Source organism: Typopeltis vanoorti, chromosome 10, assembly GCF_054136105.1.
Source record: "Typopeltis vanoorti isolate ZY-2024b chromosome 10, IOZ_Tvanoo_1.0, whole genome shotgun sequence".
Taxonomy (NCBI): domain Eukaryota; kingdom Metazoa; phylum Arthropoda; class Arachnida; order Uropygi; family Thelyphonidae; genus Typopeltis; species Typopeltis vanoorti.
Window position 1 is genome coordinate 43,613,698 of NC_143558.1, and position 24,688 is coordinate 43,638,385.

General features: G+C 36.1%; 1 long non-coding RNA gene across 3 annotated transcripts in view; it reads right to left on the reverse strand.

The window, feature by feature from the left end:
• Positions 1-24,688, reverse strand: part of LOC150102370 (uncharacterized) — a 399,049-nt gene that overhangs the window by 107,438 nt on the left and 266,923 nt on the right. For all 3 annotated transcript variants that reach the window (XR_016548919.1, XR_016548918.1, XR_016548917.1), the window contains 2 exons: positions 9,826-9,924; positions 6,778-7,042 (listed from right to left, as the gene is read on the reverse strand). This is a non-coding gene — a long non-coding RNA (uncharacterized LOC150102370). The remainder of the gene's footprint in view (positions 1-6,777; positions 7,043-9,825; positions 9,925-24,688) is intronic.

Here is a 24,688-nt window from a genome sequence, read left to right on the forward strand (position 1 = left end):
GGGAAGGAGTCCTGGATATTCCTCATCCTTTCAAAAAAAAAAAAAAAAGGCCATTTTTAACAAATGATTTTTACAAATAAAAGGACAACTGAGGCTTATGGAGCTCAGAATCCGTGCAAAATAATCTGCAAGCATAGGTACAATATTACTATATTTTTGAAAGTCTGTATGTCATCATGTTTTGAAACATCGTCAATGATTAGTTCAGAAAAGTCTATTAACTTTACAAGAGCGTCAATCTCTATGTGTCTAAAATGAAAATTTCCTCTTTAAGAGCTCATGAGCATCGCAGCAATAATTATCGTATATTTTATTAGTAACCGCTTCTTCCAGTAACTTTTTTCTTATCTGATTTGCATACAGTCGATATCGTTGATTTTTTTCGCCGAATTCATTCCGGAGACACCTTACCGACCAATCTCTTAAATGTATATTTTATCATAAAATACCAACTTCGAAAAATATATCCAAACTGACCTTTAAAGACTTTATGTCAATCTATTATAAACTGCAAGCTAAAGTGAAGAAGAGCATCACTGTTTTTCTTTTTTTATTTCTTGCTAACAGTCAATATTATATTTTAGAAAGTTTAGACTTTAAAGCTTTTTCCTAGAATAATAGTCACTGATCCACAATCCCAGACTTTTCTGAAATCTCTCCATGTCATACCAACTAACTTAATATTGGAATATTCACAATTAGTTACATTGAAACCATTATCAATACCCGATTCTTGGGTAACCTCATAATGACAGTACGATCATCAATATTAATATTATATTAATATTTAACGACCATTTTATTGACTTTCTATCAAGAACATTTTTTACATGAGGTAATCGTTTTGAAAAGTGTTCTGAACAAATTTTTTCAGTGCAACTATATAATTACTGAACCATCTTGCTTAAGACCCACGAATCATAATGAGATTTTGCTCTCAACCAGAAAACGTATTACTACACAGGCTAGTATCCCGTTGTGACTTCTCATCTTACCACAAGGGGAAAGATGACTGGGTGTTTATCTTTTAAATATATATATATATATATATATATATATATAATGTTTACAACCAAATAAAAATACTAATCCACCTGCACATACTACAACTGTTTAAATTAATAGTTCTGTTTCCTGTTTGCATCAATATTTCTCTCATACTATGTGCAGAGATAATTTCTTATTCGACCACTCTACAACCAATAAATACTAACTAAATCCTTCGCGAAAACTGTACACCATTTTGGCATTATTTCCCTAAGAAACTTCTATAATTTTATTGGTAAAGCTATATAAATACAGGAAGTAATCCTAGTTATATCAGATTTTAATTATAATTACAGTTACAGTACACTTCGAAAGAGATACATGGCAGTGATTCCGGATATTCCAATGGTCTAACACAATGATGAAATAAATCGTTTCTAATAATAATAATAGTGGTAGTAGTAATACTATTATTGGCTGTTTTCTAGCAATTACAACAAGAATGATCTGAGAGAGTAAACAAAACCACATTCGCATTTTAAGTGTCAAAATCACACTCCAGTGCAAAAATTTTGCAATTTAAGCGCTCATCCAGTGTTTATTCAGATATGCAGAATTGAGTTGGGACACCCAAACCAGAGTCTACGAAGGTAACGTTTCGAAAACAGAAATCTTGAATACCAGCCGGTTTGTAAAACACTTAACTGTTCTCTCCCCCCCCCCCACCCTCTCTCTCTCTCTCTCTCTCTTCCAGATGCGATGCTCACTCAGCAATGTTACCGGCAACTTAATTTTTCATCTATACTCGCAAGTTCACTGACCAGCTGTGCTTACGTATGGTTGATGTAAACAGGAAATGTGGAAATATTCATAAGGTCGGTAAATTATATCCTTGTATTTAAAGAAGTCAGCCATGCAAAATACGATGTAGACCGCAGCCGTTAAGGATTAGATCAAATTAGAACCAGAAGTATAAAAAAAAAAATTTAAAAAAAAGGAAGCAACAGTGCGAAGTTAAAAAATAAAAATAAAAATATGCTAAGATTAGTAATGGAATATTCACAATTGGCAGATAAAAACTCGACATTCCTAAACCAGAAATGTTGCTTCTAATCTGACCAAATCAAAAAAAAAAAAAAAAGCAATAAGAATATCAGACTTAATCCCATATAAAAATATTACCGTATTAATATGCTAATTAATTGCTGGCCTGGTCGAACGAACAGAGAGACCATTCCGCTTAAACAAACAGGTTGGATAGGGATATTCGTAAAAAATCTTCAGGTGACAGATGAATTTGATTTCTCCGTATGAGACCACCACACCTTGAATATTGGAGGTTTTTATTTATTCGTTTGGGATTCCCCCCCCCCCCGTTCCTCGACCGTCCTAAGGAACGGTCGAGCCTTCCTAATGAGGAATTAAGTATATATTTTATGACTGTAGATCTAATTGTGTATGTGTGTGTGTGTTCACTGGCCGGTTTACCTGTTGTGAGGGACGAAGAACTCGAGTTTCCGGGTAAAAAATCCCTCTACCGTCGTATGAGACCAGCTAACTCACCTTTAGTCGAAAGAGACCAGATAAAGGTGCTTCACGTCATGGACGGGAGTCGAACCCAGCTCTTTCCGACCAAAGAGCTTCGTCTATACTGACCGAGCTACGGAGGCTCAATACTGGAGATAGAAAGTGACTTGAAATTTTCAACGTTGAGTTTCTAACCCAAAGTTTCTTGATTATCTAACTGTTATCCTACCACCAAGAGTTTTACAACCATTGTGGCGGATTCACATTAAAAAAAAAAAGTTAACAGCAAGGTGCTAAACGACGTTTGTTGAGGAAGCAAGGCAACGTGTGCTTAATTTTACTAACTGAGAGTTTTTTTTTTTTTGTTTTGTTTTGTTTTCTTCACTGCTCGTTTCAAAATAACGAATTCAAGTCTCCCCTGTAATAGTTTATATGCAGTATATTATATCCAGATTTCAGGATCAAATATACTACTAAGATCGGCTTGCAAATTCCCTAATTTTTTCCTTTCGAAATATACTGTGAGCTGTCCAGGTGAATATGCATTTCATTCCTTTAACCAATATATAAACAGTATGCAATAGAAGATTGGTTTGATTCGATTGGAAATATGACGGAGACAAGTAAGACCATAAAAACCCGTATATTATATACTAAACTAAGTGTCCTTTTCGATTGGATTATCCGTTCTGAAGGGTTAAAATAGACTTCCTGCAGGGGAAACCTTCGCATATAAACACAGCATCGAACATGCGAATACAGAGTCGTGTGTTAAGTTGATTTAAAAAATAAAAAAAAAAAAACGTCAGAGTCATTATTTGAATAGACTTCATCGTTATTTAGAATCCTCCTGCATTTAACCGTTAGTTTTTTTTTTGTTTTTTTTAGTGGGGGGGATATCAAAGAGCTTTGGAGATCAGAATAACATTTTAAATTATAATTATCTTTTCAATTTTTAAAGATTTCCACGTTCACTAAGAAAATTGACAGATTTTTATAGTCATTTTCGAATTTCTAAATGAAGTTTCGGAAGGAAGTGAACAAAATATTGGATTTAGCACTGCGTTTACTCATAATTATGTCAAGAATAATTACGAATTATAAATGTAAACAAAGTTAAAATCAAATAATAATAATATAATACGAACACAAACTCATAAAAATGTTTTAAAACGTCTAAATACATGTATAAAAGCACACTTCACTGAAATCATTTAAACTGTTTCAACTGATTTCAGTTGAAATCAGTTGAAACATATTTCCCCCAGTAGTATTCTAACATACTACTGGGAGAAATATACCGGGGGAAAAAATTTAAAAAAATTATCATGCATCGGTTCCCATGGGATCGTTGTATCTATGATGTTGGAATCATGTTAAAATGACACAGGAAATTATTGCATAAAAAACACTGTTGCTCTTGAAGAAAAAACGGAATACCCGGGAAAAGTCCTACCCTAGCGTATTCCTTTCCATGCTAGCAATAATATGTGTGGAATACCAAATCTTGTGACTGATTTTGTGATGGAGAGTGTTTCTAGTCTGTTCGGAGTTAAAATCGATATCTCGGGAGGGGAGTAAATTGAATAACTGAGGGGAAAGCTTTGTTACAGTCTGTTATATTGCAATCTTTTTCCTCACTTCACTGGGGGGCGATCTGTTATCGCTGTCTCCATGGCGAAAGAACGTCTGCCACTTCCTTTCATCAACTTAACTGTCCGGCGTTTCCATCTTTCGCCTGCGACAGCTCTAATGTCGTCCTCTCGCCTTGTGTCGTAGCTCCAAGCGCTTGGAGCCATCGTCTCGGCACAGATCAGGAGACACTGCCGGCCCGCAAGAACCGAGTAAACACTGACGGAGGACGTAATTAGGGAGCTTCGTGTTTACCGACCTGTCGTCTGCTCCCTTCCTACATTAGAACCCTGTTTGTTTAGGCCTAACTCCCAGAGGTAAAAGCTTCGGTAAGCGGGGCAACGGGCTCTCTCTCTCTCTCTCGCTCTCTCTGTACTTCATTTCACCAGAGGCTAAGGAACGGAAAATTCAATAACGTTATAGTACTAAATTTAACACGAGTTTTTGCCAACTAAATGTTCTTTGTGTGGATCTTTGTTCTTCGTTCCCATATAGCCAAGCACAGAGACGTTTCGAATGAGGTAATTAATCACTGGGCCCCCGTAGAGGAACTGGGCCGAGGCACTACTAACAATGACAAAACAACAAATTTCCTCAAACCAAAAAACGCACGGAAAAGTTTTGCAGTACTAGTGATTACGTGAACCAGTTCTTTGTCGCACTTGATGTAACAAAGAACTTATTATGTTTGTTTTTGTTAGCACATATGATAATAATATTCTCAGTTTCTATATGAATTTGTGATTATTCAATTGCAATAGCCAATTGTTTCTTAATTATAACACTGTAAAAGTTGTTATGCAGTGATATACGATATCAAATCGAGCATTCAATTTGCCTATATATATACAATTAAATTAAATCAAAATTATCTGAAATAGAATCTCAGATAGTCCAATAAAAATGTGAAGTAATTTTTTTTTTTTGTTACTATCCAATTAGTCAGTGTGGCCATTCCTAAATGTTCCGGTTTTTTAGTGGTGACATTAACTAGAGGAACAATGAGCATTGTATTATATAGCAATTGTCAAAATGATAATCTAATCCACTACTGAAATTGCAACATTTGTGAAATTTAGCATGGAGCTCACCAAATGCTCCAGACCGAGGTATAGAAATTAACAAACAAAATCTAATTCAAGTTTAACATAAATAAGATTTAACAATAAAGGCCAGAAATTAATAAATAAAAACTGACCAGAGAAGGTACCGCGAGCGCGATTGTTCAAAACAAAGAAACCATAGATAATATCTAACATTTATTTTCATCGAATATTAGTAATGATGTCATGTATTCACTTTGGTATTAGCATTTTTCTGTTAATCTTACACATAAAAGTTTCAAATCCGTAATACATTAGGACCATGCGCCATGGTTCTAAGGCATTATGGCATTGTTATTCAGGAAAGTTTGAAAAAGTGGAAACCTACTACACATTAATACCTTTCTATACAAACAAACCCCTTTTTTTTTGTTTTGTTTTTTTTCAATGCCCCCTTCTTAGGCCTATAATAAGTAAAGTGGATGTGCTACAGCTGATGATGACTTCAAGCCGATAACGGAATGTAATTTTGCATCTTCACGATGCATGTATGCAGGAAAAACGCAGAGTTTTTGTGGCTTCAGATATTAATACACGTTAAAAATATATTTAACTGTTAAAAGAAATTCATTACTATATTCATTTAATAAGCGGTTATTACAATGATTTTCAGACAAATAATATTGCATATAGTGACATTTTGGCCACAACATTTAATACATGTCACGATCTCATTCTGCCAAAACTTATATATAATTTAGTCACTTTGCGAACTGGGATAGTCGTAAAGAAGTTAAATTTCTGAATTTTAAACTGAACTTTGAAGTAACTAATTCTATTCATCTCTCCTTTCGTTTCAGAATTTTTTTTATCTATATAACCTTGACTTGTTGTAATAGAATTGCAAAGTTATAGAAGTTATATCTCCGTTAATAGTATTAAACGGAGTTTTTTTTTTTTTTTTTTTTGATGTTGTAATATAACCATGACCAATGGTGGTCTGTATTTGTATAATTTTTTCCTTGGACGGCAGGGGTGCACTCCAGCGCTAAATTCTTTATGCAAGGCTTGAAAAAAAAAAAAATTAAATTAAAAGTAAAAGCATCGTCAAAGAGAAAAATACTGTAAAATGGGATACCATGATCTTTCTTAATAAAATATTCTGAATCTCTTAGCTAATGGATGATGGGGGAACGTTCATTGCCCAGTGTGAGGTCGCCACTCTGTTTATTGGAGTCCTTCACACATTTCAGAAGGCCCTGAAGTGGCCTCCAATAAACAGGACTGGTTTCTGGACTATCTATCCCTTAATTCATGCTATTAATGTGCTATAGATTTATTTATAATCTCTCCTAGGTGAAAATGTCATTAAAAAACAGAAACTTGTTCATGTTGCTATCAATTTTATTTGATAGTAACAAATGATTGAGGAAGATAGAACCCCAGTTATTAAGGGATAAAATAACCATCATGGGTAGGTTGATGGCATGCGGAATTTATAAGGCGCCCTTTTCATTGTTTTTATTTACTTCTTTACAAAAGGATGGTGAGATAGGAAAACAGTCTAAAACGAAACAAAGGGACTTACCTTAAAGAGATGACTTCATTCTTTCCGGTATTCTCATTCTTGTTTCTTTTACATTCTTTCCATCTGCGTATAAGAAATGATCACTGTGCGGTCCTTCTCTGTCCTGCGAGCCGTGTCTTGAAACACCACCATGGAGTGCCGTAGAAAGTAGGCAGCCGCCGGGCGAACACATTTATATACTAGGGTACGCGATGACTGTGAAAATATTTGCCTCCCTACTCGGCGATGTGGCGGCTGGAAGATGTGATTTACAGCAGGCCGAGATCTGTTGAACCAACACATCAAACAATGAGATATTTGTTTGTGGATTCTGTTTGCATTCCAATAATGTGTGTTTGAAATACCAGAGCACTTGATAAGGCTGTTACATCACACAATTCCCTCCTTTTCAAGAGCTCTGTTTATCAAACAAATATTGACAGTACAGGAATAATTAATCTCCATGTGTTATACGCACAGGACAAATATTAAACGTTTTCTATTGCAGGCAAGTGGTAGTGTGAAGTTGTATCTTTTCTTCCGGTGATCGGCCTTTTCAACTGCTTGTCAATACACCAGCTCACACGCGCAAAAAACACACACAGGGAGAGAGCAAATAGTTGGATGGAACTCATAAGAAGGCTAAAAAAAGTGTTCAAACAGAAATTTTCTTCTGTTTATTATGATAACACCGATAGCAGGGCTTCTCAGTGTGGTTTGTTTGACGAACTATCAGCAAATCGCGTAAGAGCTTTTGTTAAGGGATAAATCCCCTAGGACAGAAATTCTTCTTTGCAAACTACCCTAAGCATTTGTTTACTGGCTTTTGCAATTCGCTTATATTTAAATGCTTTTCTTAAAAAAATGAAATGAAATGAAATAATTTTTTTTTCTCTCTAAAGGTTCTAGAGAAGAGTTAATGTCAACTGATGGATATCAGGGATTGACATTTCTTTGGGAATGGAAACTGTTTATGATGCTGTTCTATTCTAAAAGAAAGATGGCATTATAAACTAATTGAGCTATTAAAACTCTTCAAAATAATTCATTATTATGGTATAAAAATAATGTTTTTATAATAATTTATAAATTTTCTTATAATTTTCTTGATGAAAGTTCAATATTAGACTTTGCTTTTGAATATCTAAAAAAAATCATAAAATCATATTTGTAATATATATATATATATATATATGTCACACACTGCGCATGTGTGAACGTAATTACAATCGGCTTATTATTATTATTACTCACTTTGAATAATTAGCTTAAGTAATTATTAAACCATCAGACTGAAGATTCGTTATAGAAGATACTATTTATGGCTAAGATTTTAACGAGGAATTGTTTTTTTATTATTTTTTTTCTATTTGCATGAATATTTTTATAGCAAATTCTATCATTCATTTTCATAGTACTCCTATGGGATTTATTATCACAAAGTTTTATTGTAACTGAAACATTTCGTCTTAACTGGAGAAGTGAAAAGAAGAGATAGAAGCGCGAAGCTGAAGCCTCTTCTAATTAAATCTGTTAAACTTTTGGTAACATTAATTAGCAAGGAAAACGTTCATCAAGAAGATTCTCATCGTGTCCCTTGACGGATGGTTACCAAGGTAACACAACTTGTCAGCTCATTAAGATTTGCGCAGTCTGTACATTCCTTCCACGTGTTCACACGTAACTTGACGACTGAGGTGCTTTAAGGCTCCTTCGACCCCTCCCCGGATTCGCAGCATGTGGCTGTTTTTAGGTGTGATAACCGCATGTTGTGTCTGCCAAAGGTGCCATTAGGGGGAACTGGGGGGGAGGGAGCTCAGTGCTGTAAAAACTTCTCCAGCACGTACTAAAGTCCCACAACAGAAGCTGCCGGTCCCCTTCGTTGCGAGGGAGGGGTGGAATTAAAGACACCGCTACTTGGCGTCTCCCAGGTGCGTCTTCTTTTTCCTTCGGCAGCCGCTGTGGTTTCTGTGGTGGGTGGAAGGGTTTTGAGGGGTTACAGTTTATAACTCAACGGAATGACAGACACTAGTCTTCAGGTGGCTGCTATGGGAGGGCCAGGCCGTAAATATGCAGTTTAGTGCACCATTAAATCCTAGACAGCCCCGAATAAAGACGTTTGTACATCTTTCTATCTCTCATTCGTTCCTGTCGTAAGTTTATGCTTTTTTTCCTGCTCAACAGGCTCTCTTAATTTTCCTCTTTCTTCAGATTCTCTCTCTCTCTCTGTTCCACCAATTTCAGACTCTTACAAAGCCAAAGAAAGTACCATTAAGTCAGTGTGTGTGTGTGTGTGTGTGTGTGTGAGAGAGAGAGAGAGAGAGAGAGAGAGAGTGCATATGTGGAAGAAAATATGGCTAACCAAACAAAGCAAAGTTTGCGGGTACAAAATCTAGGATAAACTTATGAAAAGTTACTGTAATATGTCATTCTTACTTTGGCTTTCTCAGACATATTTTCAGCTTAAAATGCGGATACTAAGGCGGATATCATGCAGAAAATAATATTCTCTGGATTAGTGAGAAGATATGGTTTATTTCTCCCATTAACGATTTACGGAGTTTTCGCATACTGTCTGTTTCATTCATCATTTCATTTTTATACGAATGCAGTTTTCCGTTTACAAGCAAAAAGCACCATGGAGACCTTTAACAGGTGTGAATAACTAAACACATTTACAAATGCATTGTGCAATTAATCTTGTATTCAGTGTCAATATCTGTAATCTTCATTATTAAATCATTCGGAAGTATTGTGTGTGTGTGTGTGTGTGTGTGTGTGTGTGTGTGTGTGCGCGCGCGCGCGCGCGCGACGGACCTGTCTGTCAATACTTTCTTTGCAAACTATTAAAATTCTTCATTGCAGCAAAACACATTCAAAACTGTTTCAATCTAAATATTCATATTCACATGAAGCCATGGAGCAAATCATGCTGAATGAAGGGGAAATACTTTATTAAAAACCAGTTACTCTTTGACACGTAAATAGGGAGTTTCTGAGAGTGTATTGGCATAAAAAGTACTGTAATTATATTATTTTGATGGCAATTGCAACAACTGTAATACTTACCTAACTATAAAGCAATAACTAATAATTATTTTCTTTTAATAGTTTAAAACCAAACGAAGCCGTTTTGGTTCTTTTTCTTCTGTAACTGATAGACTTAATCTAAATAATAAATAAATAATAATAAATATTAATTTAATATTTCTATAAATATCTTCTATAAATATCTTCTATAAATATCTTCTGAATAGACTTTATCTAAAAGATATGATATATTGTTATTTCCAGAGGAAATAAATTAAATTTGCAAATCATTTAAAAGTAATATATTTATGTCTCTTTGTCACAAACAAGTTATCAAAAGATTTCTATAGATAAAAGAAACAGTAAATTGGTTATCAGTTTATTAGAAATACTTACCCAATAGTATCTGGTAAGTATTTACCCAATAGTATTGTTGGAACACTGAACCTTCAAAGCAGACTTGACAATTTGGAGCCATTTAAGTCATGAAGTTCTGGAAGCACTCCACATGGATATTCTCCCACAAGGATATGATGGAATTGCTGCAGTTCCATTCACATCGCCTGGCAAATGGGTCCTAGTGACTAACATTTCGTAACACAACATCCCAAATATGGGAATGAGCTCCAGTGACTGAGAGGGGGGGGGAATCAAACCCATTATGCGAGACCACTACAATTCCTGTTCCCATTCCAGGATGACAAGCGCTCTGTGATAAAACGTCTTATCTGTTAGAAGTGTCCATTACAAGCAGTGCACATAGTCAACATAAATGGGATATTTGAATCGCAACTAGTCAGGTAGTTTGCACGCTGCATCATTCAGCCTACTATGAAAGGAGGGGAGGGGGCAAAAGAGTACCAGGAAAACATGTCCAAGACCATATTTCCATCGCTGATTTCAAAACATTATAACCAAGGATGATGGGTCTATGACTGTGTTGTCACAATATACAGGACCTTCCTTCTGTCCGCTAAAATAACATGCACCTGGATTCATCACTCCATGATTTCTCCGGTACTCTGGTGATCTGCTGATGTTCTTTCATCCACTTTAACTGTTTGTTTTTGTGATATAGGATTTTTTACCCCTGATTCGTTCTGTTAATACCCCCATGAACGGTGACTATCGTAAATGCGTTCAAAAACACATTCCTAGCAATTTTAGTAAGTCTGTTGGACTCGGCAGTTCATGGATTCTTCGTCTTAGTTTTGCATTCATGAGCCGTTTCTCACTACATGGCCGATGTTGATTTGATGTTTTATGCTTATAGAATTCTCAGTATAAAGAAATAGTGTTGCATTTTAGCAGTGCAGTTACCAAGATACTCTCACGGACTTCTTTAGTTCCTACTCTCATTTGACGTTCGAGGCTACATCCATTGTCCGTTATTAATCGCGAATGAATTAATGAATAGCGGAATACTTTCAGTACTAAGTATGCTTTAACACGTTCATTGCCAATCACGCGATATCGCGCGATGCAAGTCCTCAACAAACGGCCAATCACGTGTTATCGCGTGGACGTCGGTAACTAAATAAAACAATAAAAAAAAATTTGGCCACCACACGAAATTACAATTTTCAGCTTGGCAATGAACGATATCGCGCGATCACGCGATGCGAGCTCTCACCAAACGGCCGATCACGCGTTATCGCGTGGACGTCGTTAACTAAATGAAAAAAATAAAAAAATTTGGCCACCACACGAAATTCCAATTTTCAGCTCAATGAAAGTGTTAACAAATTGGAAGGCAACCGGTTACCAATCTCAGTCATCACCGGTAACTATAATCGTTGTAACCGATAATTTTGAAGTTTTTTGATTATTCTGATTTCCGCATTCGATTATTATGAGTTGCAAGATTAAATTCGAGATTTTTCGGAGGGTCGGGGGATCTTATTTGCCTACTCCAAAGAGCGACAAAATCGTGAAACCTACAAAACCTAGAAATATTCCTTTAATCGGAGACTAGAATCGATCTATGACTGTCTTTCTTCTGCTTGGCATTATGAAACCAGAAACATTGCTGCAAAGATATCCTTAAATTTAAATCATTTAAGGATATCTTTGCAGCAATGATTTAGTGTTTGTCAGTACTTTTGCAGCGATATATTGCAGAGAGTGGCGCTTTCATTTTTCTCTAATGCCTTTTCAGTAAAATCACATCGATAGATAAAAAGAAATATTAATAAAGAATATAGAAATAATAAACGATAAGGAATAAAGAATAAAGATAAATGAAAGTAGACTATAGGCATTATTTCTGGGAAAATTCCCATGAAAGTAGACTGTTCAAAAGAAACCTAAACCACAGTGCTACCTTTTAGCATCACTACGAAAATAATCATATATTCAAAAGTTCAAACGGGCAGTCTGATGTTGTGAATTTTTAAGATTCGATCTATTTATGGATTAGGTATCACCACAGTGGAGCATATTCCACTGTGGGAAGCTTTAGTAGATGACTGAACATTTAATACATGCCTATGAAAGAAATTTATTTTGCTTGTGCAGTCTACCCAGCGTCTAAAATGGGAGCATGGTGACGCTGTTTACCGCAAGCTATGATGAATAAACTGACATGTAGCTGAAAACTCGAGCACATTCTGTTTAAAGTTTTCAGGGATCTAATGCCGCGATCACAGGAAATTGCAACGGTATGCATGTTTTAAACTCGAATTTTTTGTTTCACTTATCCAATATAAATAATTTTTATTCCTTTTGTTCGGCAAGGAATACAGACTTTGTCACTGTGTGTTATGCACAAAACTCCTGTTTCAAATTTGAATTTTCTCAAAGCTACAAAACTTTCTCAAAGCAACTAAGCTACAAAGTGGGGCTTTTATGTCTTGAAAGAAATGGAAAACATTCAATCAACATCCGTTATATCCACTCGTTTTACACAGTGTTTAGCCATAAATAGCCAAACATTTCTAGAAAATGAGGAATCACTGACCACTGGAACTGGTGATGTCATTGGAATCCTAGTGCATATTAAGTGGGTAAGGTTTTTAGTTTCTGAATGACGAAAATTGGCATCTCAAATATTATGATTCAATTTACATAAACTGTGAAGTATGGATTTGATAGTGCAAATTCTAATCCGGAATTTGCAAAATTACATATCTTCATAGTGTCAGAAATGAATAAAACGAAGAAAGGTACAGCTTAGAGAGTTCGCAAGATGTGGGATCAATGTCTCTTCTACTTTTTTTTTTTTTTTTTTGCTGGGTGTACGAAGCGAATTTCTGGTTTGTCGGAAATGATATGTCAAGAAGTCATATAGCATTTTATATTGTATTCATTAAAATTAAAACGTACCTACGATTCAATACATCGATTTCTTGAATAGAGTAAGCGGCAGTTTGTGTCAATTAATTCAATAAAGGCAATTAATTGACGAGTATCGTTTAGTTCTGAAGAACCTTGATGTTTTATTTATTTATTTATTTTATTAGCTGATTGTTGCTCAAATGCTCTCCAAGATATGCAGGTACACTTAGAGATAGAAACTGTATGAGATTGCTGTCGACATTCAAAAATACAGACCTCCAAACAAGGCTGGCTGACCAGGCCATGTAGCAGCCTAAGATGCGAAACATATTTTGCGGATAAAAAAATAATAATTGATTTTCTAAGTTTATTATAAAGTCATCATATATTAAAATAATTGCGTGACTACTTTATAAAAATTATAATAACAAATAGCTCTTTAAATTAAACATAATTCTGTTATTGTTGTTAATAACAATTTTGCTTTTCTATATCTCTAAGTGACAGACCAATAATAATAATAATAATATCACTTGTTCCTCCAGTGAGATCCCACACTCCCACTCCTCAAATAAACAATCTATTTTTATTAAGCATCACACTGTCTCAAATTCCTCTGACGAATAATTCAATGCATTTTCGACTGCATTTTTCTTTATAAGCAACATTCTCTGAAAGCCAGGGAAGCAAACGTGCAAGTCATGATGTGTTTTGACCAGCGATCTGAGCAGAAAAGCGTACAGTACAATATGTATGCATACACAGGCATGTGATGCCCGCTGAGAGGCCGCGCGTGCGCGCAGCTCACAGAGAACTTCAAAAATAAATTAAGTCACAAGACAGTGCACATTCTATTTAAAATCTTCCATTTATTCTAACCATGAATTCCATGATGCCAAACCTAGACAGTATATAAATGAAACTAACCTTATTATTATTTTATTTTTTTATTAATGACTTGTTTAACATCATTTGTTTCCTCTAGTACAAACACCTAGAACATTACTTGGTTTATTAAACCAAGCTACAGGCAAAAGAACATACTTATCTTTCAAGCTACTGTTGATTGAAATCCTCTTCTAATTAATCTACCAAAAACCAACTTCTGTGGTCAAGAAAATTTACCTTCCTTTGAATAGAAGTCTTTAATTAGCACAACTAGGTGGCTTTCAGCCCAAGACTAGCAATTCATTCGCTAGAAAGTTCCATTGTTACTCCTGAGTAATCACTTCAATTAAACAATTCTTATATTTATTATTTGCTACCAATTAATACACTATTTGGATAATCATCAGTGACCCCAAATATTACAATCGCTGTAGTGCATTAGACCAGCTTCATTATTACCAACTACAATATTTTGTTTTCATTCGGTAATTTTAAAGGAGTGCAACAAATATGAGTAATATTACCTTCATCACATTCATTGCACTTTATGTGATCGATTAACTGTCACATTTAGTACGTGCAATTAATTCTTGTCACGAGATTCTTGGAAACTAACTGTATTTTTTTGTCATAATTAGTTCCTCCGTAGCGTACTCTTCAGACGCTGTATTTGTCATTCGGTTGGAAAGAATAGGTTCGAATTCTGAGGAACTTTATAAGGACTTTTGAAACTTATTGTTTCATATTATATTCATACGGAAGTAGCAGGGTTTTCCTGAGGCCATAATTTCATTTTCCGTCAATAAAGATCAAATATCACAAACTATAATCATAATATAAATAAGTACAACTTAATATAATCACTTGCAATTTAATCCTTCTTTATGTAGTATTTTGGCATATATTACGCAGCTTAGAGTAGGTGGCTTGTGGTTAATTAATTCTCATAATATAGGAGGTTTCGCCACAAGCTACCTATATTATAAGAACTATTATAAGTTTCCGTAGCACAAGTGGAAGAACGACGGGACAATAAACCCTTGTATTGAAAGAAACTTGAATTCGATTCTCGTTATGACGAGTAAAATCTTTATATACCGGGTGATTATAAAATAACGTCAAGTGTTCAGAGCCCTCTAGCGAGTAATGTATTGGACGAAAACACACCAATATTCGGTGGGCATACACAGTGGAACATGGGGATTCGATTTAACGAAAAAAAATAGTTCCAAAAGTCGCCAACAGGGGAAATTTTGGCGCTGCCAAATTAATTTTAGTAAGTGTGACTAATGAATGACTAAACGGCAAATGAGAGACAGCACACATCAATTTCATGACGTTTATTGTTAATTACAAATGTGGTTCAATATGACCACCATTCTGATGTTCCAGGAACTGCATACGGTGCACTACATTTACCACAGTGGCTCGCAACATATCGGAATTGATTTGTCTCACGTGTAACGTTATTCGATCTTTCAAAGTTGGAATATCGGGTACATGTCCTTGATACACAATGCTTTTAAGAAATCCCCACAGCCAAAAGTCACAAGGATTGAGATCAGGCGATCTCGGTGGTCATGGCGTGGGAAATGCACGACTAATGATTCTTCTGTCAGAGAAATGTTGTCGCAAAACACGCTGTACCTGAAGTCCGATGTGAGGTGGTACACCATCCTGCATGAAGATGGTCGAATCGAGACATCCTCTTTGCTGCAGTTGTGGAACCACAAAGTTCTGTAGCATATTGGAATACCTGTTAGCATTGACGGAACTGGTCCATTTTGGCGATTTTCCTCGTAAAAGTATGGACTGATGATAAAAGATGCGTACATCCGCACCACACTGTGACTTTGGGCGAGTGAATAGGCATCTGCAGACACACGTGCGGATTAGTTGCAGTCCAAATGCGACAGTTGCGTGTGTTAATATCGCCGTTCAAATAAAAGTGCGCTTATATTTGAACTCCATAAAATCTGCCACGGCCATGCATCATCCACTTCCATGCGCGCTAAGAATCTCAAAGATAAGTCGATTCGTGTGGTCGCATCACCAGGGCTCAATTCTTTAAAATGACTGATTTTATAGGGGTTAAACTTCAACATCTGATGGAGGATTTTCCACATCGTTGTGTATGCGATATCCGTTTGCCGGGATATTGCTCGTGCACTGCTGGTACCCTGCACATCCGTCATCTCCTGTTCCACAATAGCAGTTGCAACTTGTTCAACTTGTTGGTGATTGATTGGTTTGCGTTCCCTGTCTACCTGCACTGCTAGAGTTCCAGTAGTTTCAAATCGCCGAATCAGTTTTCGTAAGTTTGTTACGCTAATCGGTCCTTTTCGTAAATTTTTCATACGCCGAAAATCACGAAGACAAGCACTGGCATTATTGTTCCGCTGATAATAGGGTTTGACTAACAAAGCACGCTCACGTAAGGTAAGAGGCATCGAAAAGCAGTTCGTCTACGAATGATAAGAAATCTCACAGGCTTTCCTTTTATTGCATGATCGCTCACAAGAAACGCGTTAATGCAAATTAATGCATTTTACTCGGTAAACAGCGCCAAAATTTCCCCTGTTGGCGACTTTTGGTACTATTGTGTTTTCGTTAAATCGAATCCCCATGCTCCACTGTGTACGTCTACCGAATATTGTTTCGTCCAATACATTACTCGCTAGAGGGCTCTGAACACTTGACGTTATTTTATAATCACCCGGTATATATATATATATATATATATATATATATATATATTTTTTTTTTTTTTCCCCTCTCCTCAACGGAAGGTGAGTTAGCTGATCTCATAAGGAGGTAGCAGGTTTTACCCTCCAGAAGCTCGGATTTTTCATCCTGCATGTAGGGAAATCTATCAGATAACACAAGCAATCTTAGTTTATGGAAATCTTATTCATGAAAGGTTGAAAATCTAACAGTACGTTTAGTATCGTGGCTTAGATAATCAAAAAATCAAAAAACAACAGATAGTACTTTTTCAAGCCACTTTAGACTTCCAATTCCCAAGGTGATGGTCCTCTGTCCGAGTGGCGAAAAACATCACCCACCTGAAGTCTTTCACAACATCTATGCCATAGTGTGATTCAGTTGCAAACTGAGACACAATCCACTGAAGACACACACACATAAGGCTTATACCATCATTTACTACCACATTCATTAAACCATGACGTCAAATTCATTCACTGAAATGCGTTCGTCACAAGCAATCCATTCCACTAATCCCACCCCAAGCAAACAAGGCTTCTGACACTCGTTCATCAATTATACATTTATACAACTTTAGATTTATACAATAAAGAATCCTGCATTCTTTATTGATCCTATGTACATTCCCCCTACACCCCAACAATTAATTCGGTAATGACAGTCCCAAACTTCTACATCACAATCATAGTTTTTCTCTCCCTCTCCCCTAAAGTTGAATTTCACATTTATTCAATTGAAACATTCTATAGTCCTGATATTAATTTAACCACTTCTCTCTGAAATTTTTGCAGAAGTTTCCTCATCACTTCTGAAATCTAAAGTGAAACAAAAAATCTATGCACAGCAGATTAATGTAATCTGATCAATGTTTTCTGCAAAACTAATGCTTCTTTGTCAATGTTTCCTGTATAAATTTGATTTTTTTTTAGTTCTTATAGTTCTTTACTTCTCGTAGTACATGTACAACTCACAGCAGAGTAAGCAGCAGTCCGTCACTTCATTTTAAGACGTTAACACCTTGCACTCAGCAACACTGAACATATCCTTACTCTTCTGCCTATTTCAAGTCCTTAAATTCTCTTTCATAGACACCATCACTTGCATTCATATTTTCTTCAACTTCGCTTTTCAACATTCTCAGTATCATTAACATGAAAGTAAAGGCCATACGTGGAACGCTGTGGGATCCAAGTTGTAGCTTTCTTTCCTGGGTCTCTATTTGCATCTCCCTACTCGTCACACGCCCACTGTTCTAACCAGACTACTAATCTATTATCCATGCCCTTAAAACTTTGCATAATCCCCAAAATACGATGTCTGTTGAAAAATCTGGATTGATGTGACTGCAGAATACGAGCAAGAATAACACCTGCAAGATTCGCAGTGTAATCTCCTTCAAAGAATGTCCCTCCTGCAGTTACGAACCTTTTTTTTTTCATGGTTTCTATCGTCCGTCAGAACATTTAACAAATTCCGCTTTTTTTTCAGACTGTTCAAACATCACCACCAAATTTCATTTGATGGCCTCGACATTATGAAATGTGCGACTTTTCAAAAATGTTTGAGCCTCATATAAATATAACGTGAATTTTAAAATTTTCTTCCATATTCGCCAATTCTAGTGAAATGTTGCACTTATTTTTATCAGTTTTGAAACAATATTTAATACAAACACATTACTCCTGGCTTTCAAATATAAATAATTGTCATACGACAAAAACACATTGTCTTATTAGCGCATAGCAGCAAACTGAGGCTACACAAAGACCAGCAACCATCCGATCCGGATGACGTTTTATGATTTTTTTTTTTTGCTACTTTCACCTTATTATAAATTTTCATCCATGTACTAAAAGAGTTCATCCTTTAAGAATTTCACTGTCTTTCATGGCGAACATATAGATAGTAGTGGCGTTCTGTATAGTTAGTGAATTAAACAGTGGAGGCGGAGAGTTGTAGAGTAGTTATCATTATTATTATTTATTATTATTATCAACAGACCTCCATGGAGTCAAGAGACTTATTGTGGGAGGTAGCATCCTCACATGCACAGCTTATCATACCACGATCAAATGCTTTCACACTACTTGCACTTACCACACTCTCAGACGATGGCATTCCAATCACTCACCATTCTCCATGTAACAAAATCTACTCCTCACTCACTTGCTCGTGTGAACAAGTGGGCGAGGAGCAGCTGTTTAAGGTGGGTGTCCACTTTAAACATCTTCCATGGATGGCTTCTCGTTCTGCCCGTCTCCAGATATTCTATGAAAAATCTCATACACGTCAATCTGGTAATTACCCCTTACCAACTTATACGTCTCGATCATGTCTTTCCTCTTCCTTCTGTCCACTAGGCTCTGTAATTTGCATTCTCTCAATCTGTCATCATATTCCACATTCCAGTGACCAGAAACCAACTTAACCAATCGTCTCTGAACCCTCTCCAACATCTCATCATTCTTTTGAAAACCTGGCGACCAAATCTGTGCACAGTACTCCATATTTAGGACCTCTTTGAAAACGACAACATCTGCTCTACTTCTCATTATTCTCCACCAACTTTGCATCATCAAAAAAACAACAACAACAACAACAACTGTATATCCATTTAAGCCCTTTCCAATGTCAATTACATAGAAATTAAACAACAATGGCCCAAAAGAGACTCCTGGGGCACACCACTAGTGACTATCACCTCCGATACAAAACCTGTTGATACCTATCAGACAGCCAATCTCCAATCCAATGCATTAATCTACTATCCAGCCCAACCAATTTAACTACTAGTAGGCAATCTATCGAAAGCTTTTGCAAAATCTAAATATATATATATATATATTGCTAAAAAATTGCTAAAACACGATCTTCCTTTAGTTATCCATGCTGCCTGTTTAAGAGAATTCTACTGCTATCAACCCAGTTTTGAATATTTCTCCTCACTAGCTTCTCCAACACGTTGACCACAACTCCAGACAAACAGATTGGCCTATCATTCGAAGCCTTAGTCTTATCACCCCCTTCATGAAGCAAAACAATTTTGCCATCTTTCCACGCCTTTGGAACTTGACGATATATAGCACGCGGGAATATACCATCAAGTCGCATGGCCTTGTTCACATCAAGTTTATTCAGTTCCTCATATACTTTCAGTTCACTCACCATTTGTTACCAACAGTTCTACCCTTTAGAAATGTGATAATAAAGTTAAACATATTTTAGGGACGAACAAAATTCAAAAAGTAACATTTTGTACAAGAGAAAAAAAGCAAAAAAAAAAAAAAAACGGACTTACTAAAAACTGGTGACAGTGATCAGCTGATACCAGTTTTATTTTGATGTTTTCTTTCATCATTTTCCAACAAATCTGTAATGCCTTTGGTTCTTCAACATGATAGGGTATAGTTGCATTTCTGGATAATAATAGTAATTATAATTATTATTATTACGTGACGCCTCCAAGGATTCCAAAGACTCATCGTGTGAGGGCACACTACAACTAACCCTCGCCCGTACTTTTGGGACATCGCAGTGCATTGTGATGATGATATGATAGTGTGAGCCTTAAAAGTTAGTAATAACAAAATGATAAATGGTAAAGGAAGAAAACTGTTTTTATCCAAAACAATATCTTGGATTAAAAAAATTCAGAATTTACGCAATAATTAGTTCTGCTGATGCATGTCTGTGTATGTGTGTGTATTTTCTTTGCTCTTTCTGTTATGAGATCGAGCAAGATACTGTTGTATATTATAATTTCACCAGAGAGAGAGAGAGAGAGCATTACCTACCACACTGTTATCTTTCACTCTTCTTAACATCCCCATGACATTCCTCCTTACATTCTTCTTGTTACCAATCAAATCATTCGTGCCAACTACCACTACCAACTATTTTGCTCGCGTACTCTTCTTATCCAATGCTTCAACCACCTGCTCATTCTACCTCCATGAAGACAGACCTTGTGCACCTTTTCACTCACCACACTTGTTATCATTGAATCTCCGTACATTGCCACTCTCAAATCAGATTATCTTTCATTCCATTTTCCCTCACATTCCCTCCAAATCCGTACTTCTCAATTCATTCCTCATACGTTTGTGCCCTCCCTTTCCTAAATCATTACACTATCTCTGACTGAATTGTTGAAATAATTGTTGATGGAATAAAGACTTCCATCCCATTTATTACAAATCTCACACTGTCAAGGTCACAGTTTCTAATATCACTATCATAGTTTCCTAATAAAACCTAATAAATAATAGAACAAACACTTCAGAACAAGATGACAAAAAAAAAAAAATTCAACATATCACAACTGATTTAAGATAATGCTGTAGCTTTTCATTCGGATTACCATGAAGCTCAATCAACTGCAAAAATGCCATGAGAATATAGAAATCCAACATTGAAAGTGTTCCATGCATAAAACTTATCTGATTTTTAAATGGGCGGTCCTGTCTTCTAATCCTCGCCAAAATACTTCGATAAAACGTTATTTTTGCCTTTTTATGCTTTCACATCATCTCTCTCTCTCTCTCTCTCTCTCTCTCTCTCTCTCTCTCTCTCTCTCTCTCTCAACCAGAGAGTATTCTCATATTTGTCACCAAAAGACAAAGATGACCTCTTGAAATCATTCCACTCCTCCATCCTCTCACTTCTTCAATGATGACCTGGGCAAATCATTCCCATTAAATAAAAAAAAAAATAAGCTCACCACATGCCTCCTCTTGTCTTTCTCAAGAAAAATTCTTGAACAGTCTGGATATTAGAAAGTTTTCCAACCCACTACTACTACTTCTACCACTACTGCGCTCCTTAACACCCATCCTACATCGACTATACAATCTTTCATACTCACTCAATATCAATCGGCCTTGCAATCTGAAACAAAAGCCCATTCCATAAACGAGAGAGAAAATTCAGACTACCATCGTATATCTTTAAAATAATGGAGGAAGTAATCAATAGTCAACTTCTTCACCACATAGAATCTAACCGATTAATCAGTAACAACCACTATAGATTCGGCCGTTCTCGATCTCCAGGATCTCCTGGTCAACATTACTCACCTCTGAATAAAGGTCATGAAAAGGCTTGGAGAAACTCGTAGTGCATTTCCAGAGTATTACACCGGATATTGCAAAACCGTTTTATCATTGCCCTTCTACCCTACATAAATGAGTAGCCAGCTTTCTCTCCAGTTGTTCACAACGAGTGAACAACTAGAGAGAAAGAGAAAAGTCGTGCACAACGCTCTTCCTCTACTATTCAGAAATGATCCTCTCTCTTACTAACCCTGCAACCGATCCATAGTTTTGCTGATCACAATACAATCCATTTCTCTTCTACCTTTGATAATAACTAATCTTCAGACAAGATGAGATCTCTCTTCTTATGCAGCTTTTCCTGGCACAAACACATCGCCTCTATATCCTTCTCAGCCGCCCCAAAACACAGAGTTCTTTTCAGATCAAGAGTCAAGTTCTTAAGCTGCTAATCCAAACAGATCAATTTCAGAATGCTACTATTCTTGCATTTGGGTGATTCATCAAAATGGCTTCCTTAAAATATTGATATTATCCAGAAAAGGACATTCTGGTTAACAAATCTCTCTCTTTCTCTCTCGCACGCACGCACACACATTCATTGAAATCCCATTCTCACAGACTTTCAGATGTCTTGTGACTTTTCTTTAGGTATTTCGAAGAATACAGTTCTTCAGAACTCGCCTCATCATTTTTCACTTTTGTCTAATCCTACATTTAAAAAAAGAGAGTATCTGCAGGTCAAAATTCATTCACAGTCCTACTGTACTCCATCCTTACCGAGCCAACTTCTTCGTGAAACATTAACATTTCAGTATGTTCTATCTTTCTTTTAAACTACTTGATTACACACGGCACGAATTAAAAATAAAAAATAAATAAAAACTTCCAGAATAGTAATATTTTGTGCACTGTCACAAGAGAAGTGATAATTTTTATCCAGGGCCTCCGGTTAAATAAAAATGCAAGGCTTCCTCACTTCTTTATGACAACCACATCCATGCAAGGTTGTAAACTTATCATATATTAGTGCCATATTCAGAAACATATTCTATAAACCAAATACAGGACTTTTTAAGACACTTCAGGCAATAAGTAATGTAGTAGTGATTTCACACGAAGCGAAAAAAATTCATGTATTATCAAATGAAATAAATGATATCTTTTGTAAGCAAAAACTTCATGTAAAATCAAATCGTACGGATATAGTAATGGATGCTTGACGTCACCTTTTTTTTTTATATAAAGATGAAATTAGCATATAATGACTCTATTATATTTGCCAAGAGCTACTTCAGTATTGCTTTGCTGAAAATAACGGGATCCGAAGAAGTGTTTTTGCCTTTACAATGCTATTTTTTTAAGGTGATTTAAACGTATTTTCTATTATTAAACCACTTTTTGCGATCGACTTAGTTCTGTTTAAATGATATCCATTATTACATATCTATTAAGCACTTATACGTCTTGCTGCCAAGCAACAGTTCAGCGGAAGTGCGAAACCCTAAAGGAAGGAGATTAATATTTATATTAATAATTTTAAAATATTTGGCTAAGCAGTTTAAATTTAAATATACTCATTTCACCACTTATTATTTTTAACACAAGTTATTATTTAATAACTGGCAAATGATTCATATACGTATTTTTTAAGTATTTATTGGGAGTTATTCATATGAACAAAATAGCTGATTAAATGAAATGAGATGATTTATGAACAACGTGTAGAGTTAACATTTTATTCAAGTGTAATATGTTTATGAATGCCTGACTGAATATCTTAAATTATGGCACCGATGAAAATAGATGGGAAAAAGTAGATCGGCAGGAATGAAGATCTGAGTGACTACTTCGTGAACTTAAGAAATCGAACTCGCAAAGTTCAAGACGACCTGTTTTCGCACGTGCTAGCTGTCAGTATGCTCCGAGGGGTTCTTCTGTTTTGTGCCTACTTGCAGACCTTTGCCCTGTTCTTTTACCTCGGTACCAAATCTAACAGCTTGGGTCAGGGTGGTCTTTGTTTGGACTGTTACAAGCCGCGTGTCAAGAGGTGGAGAGTGGGCTGGATACAGAAACTTGGGGGCGTGAAGGTCGTCACAACTTAAGAATACTATGTGGAGACACCTGTGACTTTTACTTTGTTAACTGTAGACTTTTCCCCATAAACTGAGGGTAGGTAGCCTGAGAAAAATCCGTGGGGGCAAAGGACATCTCTCTTGTAGGCCTTTTATTTTGATGCGTGTCCAGTCATTGGCATTGTGACCTTTATCCTGACCTGGCTGGAGACCTCCTGTACTGCAACCTTAGTAGTGCAATTTGTTAGCGACTTATCGTGGAAATCTGAGAGGTATTTGGGAGGATGTTGTCAATACATTGTCTGTTCTCTACGGCTCTGCATTCACAGAGAAATGTGTGGCATTCTCTTTCACTATACAGGTCTTGCAACGGACATATCCAGCATAGTTTCAGTGAAATGTCCTCACAGCTGGCCAAAAGCTTCACCTAAATGTGCGTTCCATAAGGAATCAAGATCTAAAAAGGTTTCTCCGCATAAAAATGTGCATTTAAATTTTACTGCTCTGTTTGCAGTTAGTGGCATATCTACAGGAGTATCAATAGTTTGTATCAATATTTAACTAAAGAACTGGCTTATTACAGACACAGTCAGTGCCTTAATTCATTGTTCTTTCGCAGGTAGGTTTTGTCCCCTCAAAATTGTTGAAACTAAGAAACATCCAACTGATATACAGAAATTCGCAAAACGGTTGTATTGTAGTTTCGTTTAGTACAGTCCAATATAATGTTCATTTTGCTTACCGCTTTGAAATGCATTAACAAAATTAAGCTTTACCGGAAACATGAAGAATATTCGTACGCACTTCTTTTATACATTCAGCAGGGTCAATATAACAAAACTTAGAATGGCCACTTCTTTCATCTAAAGGAAAGATCAACGGTTA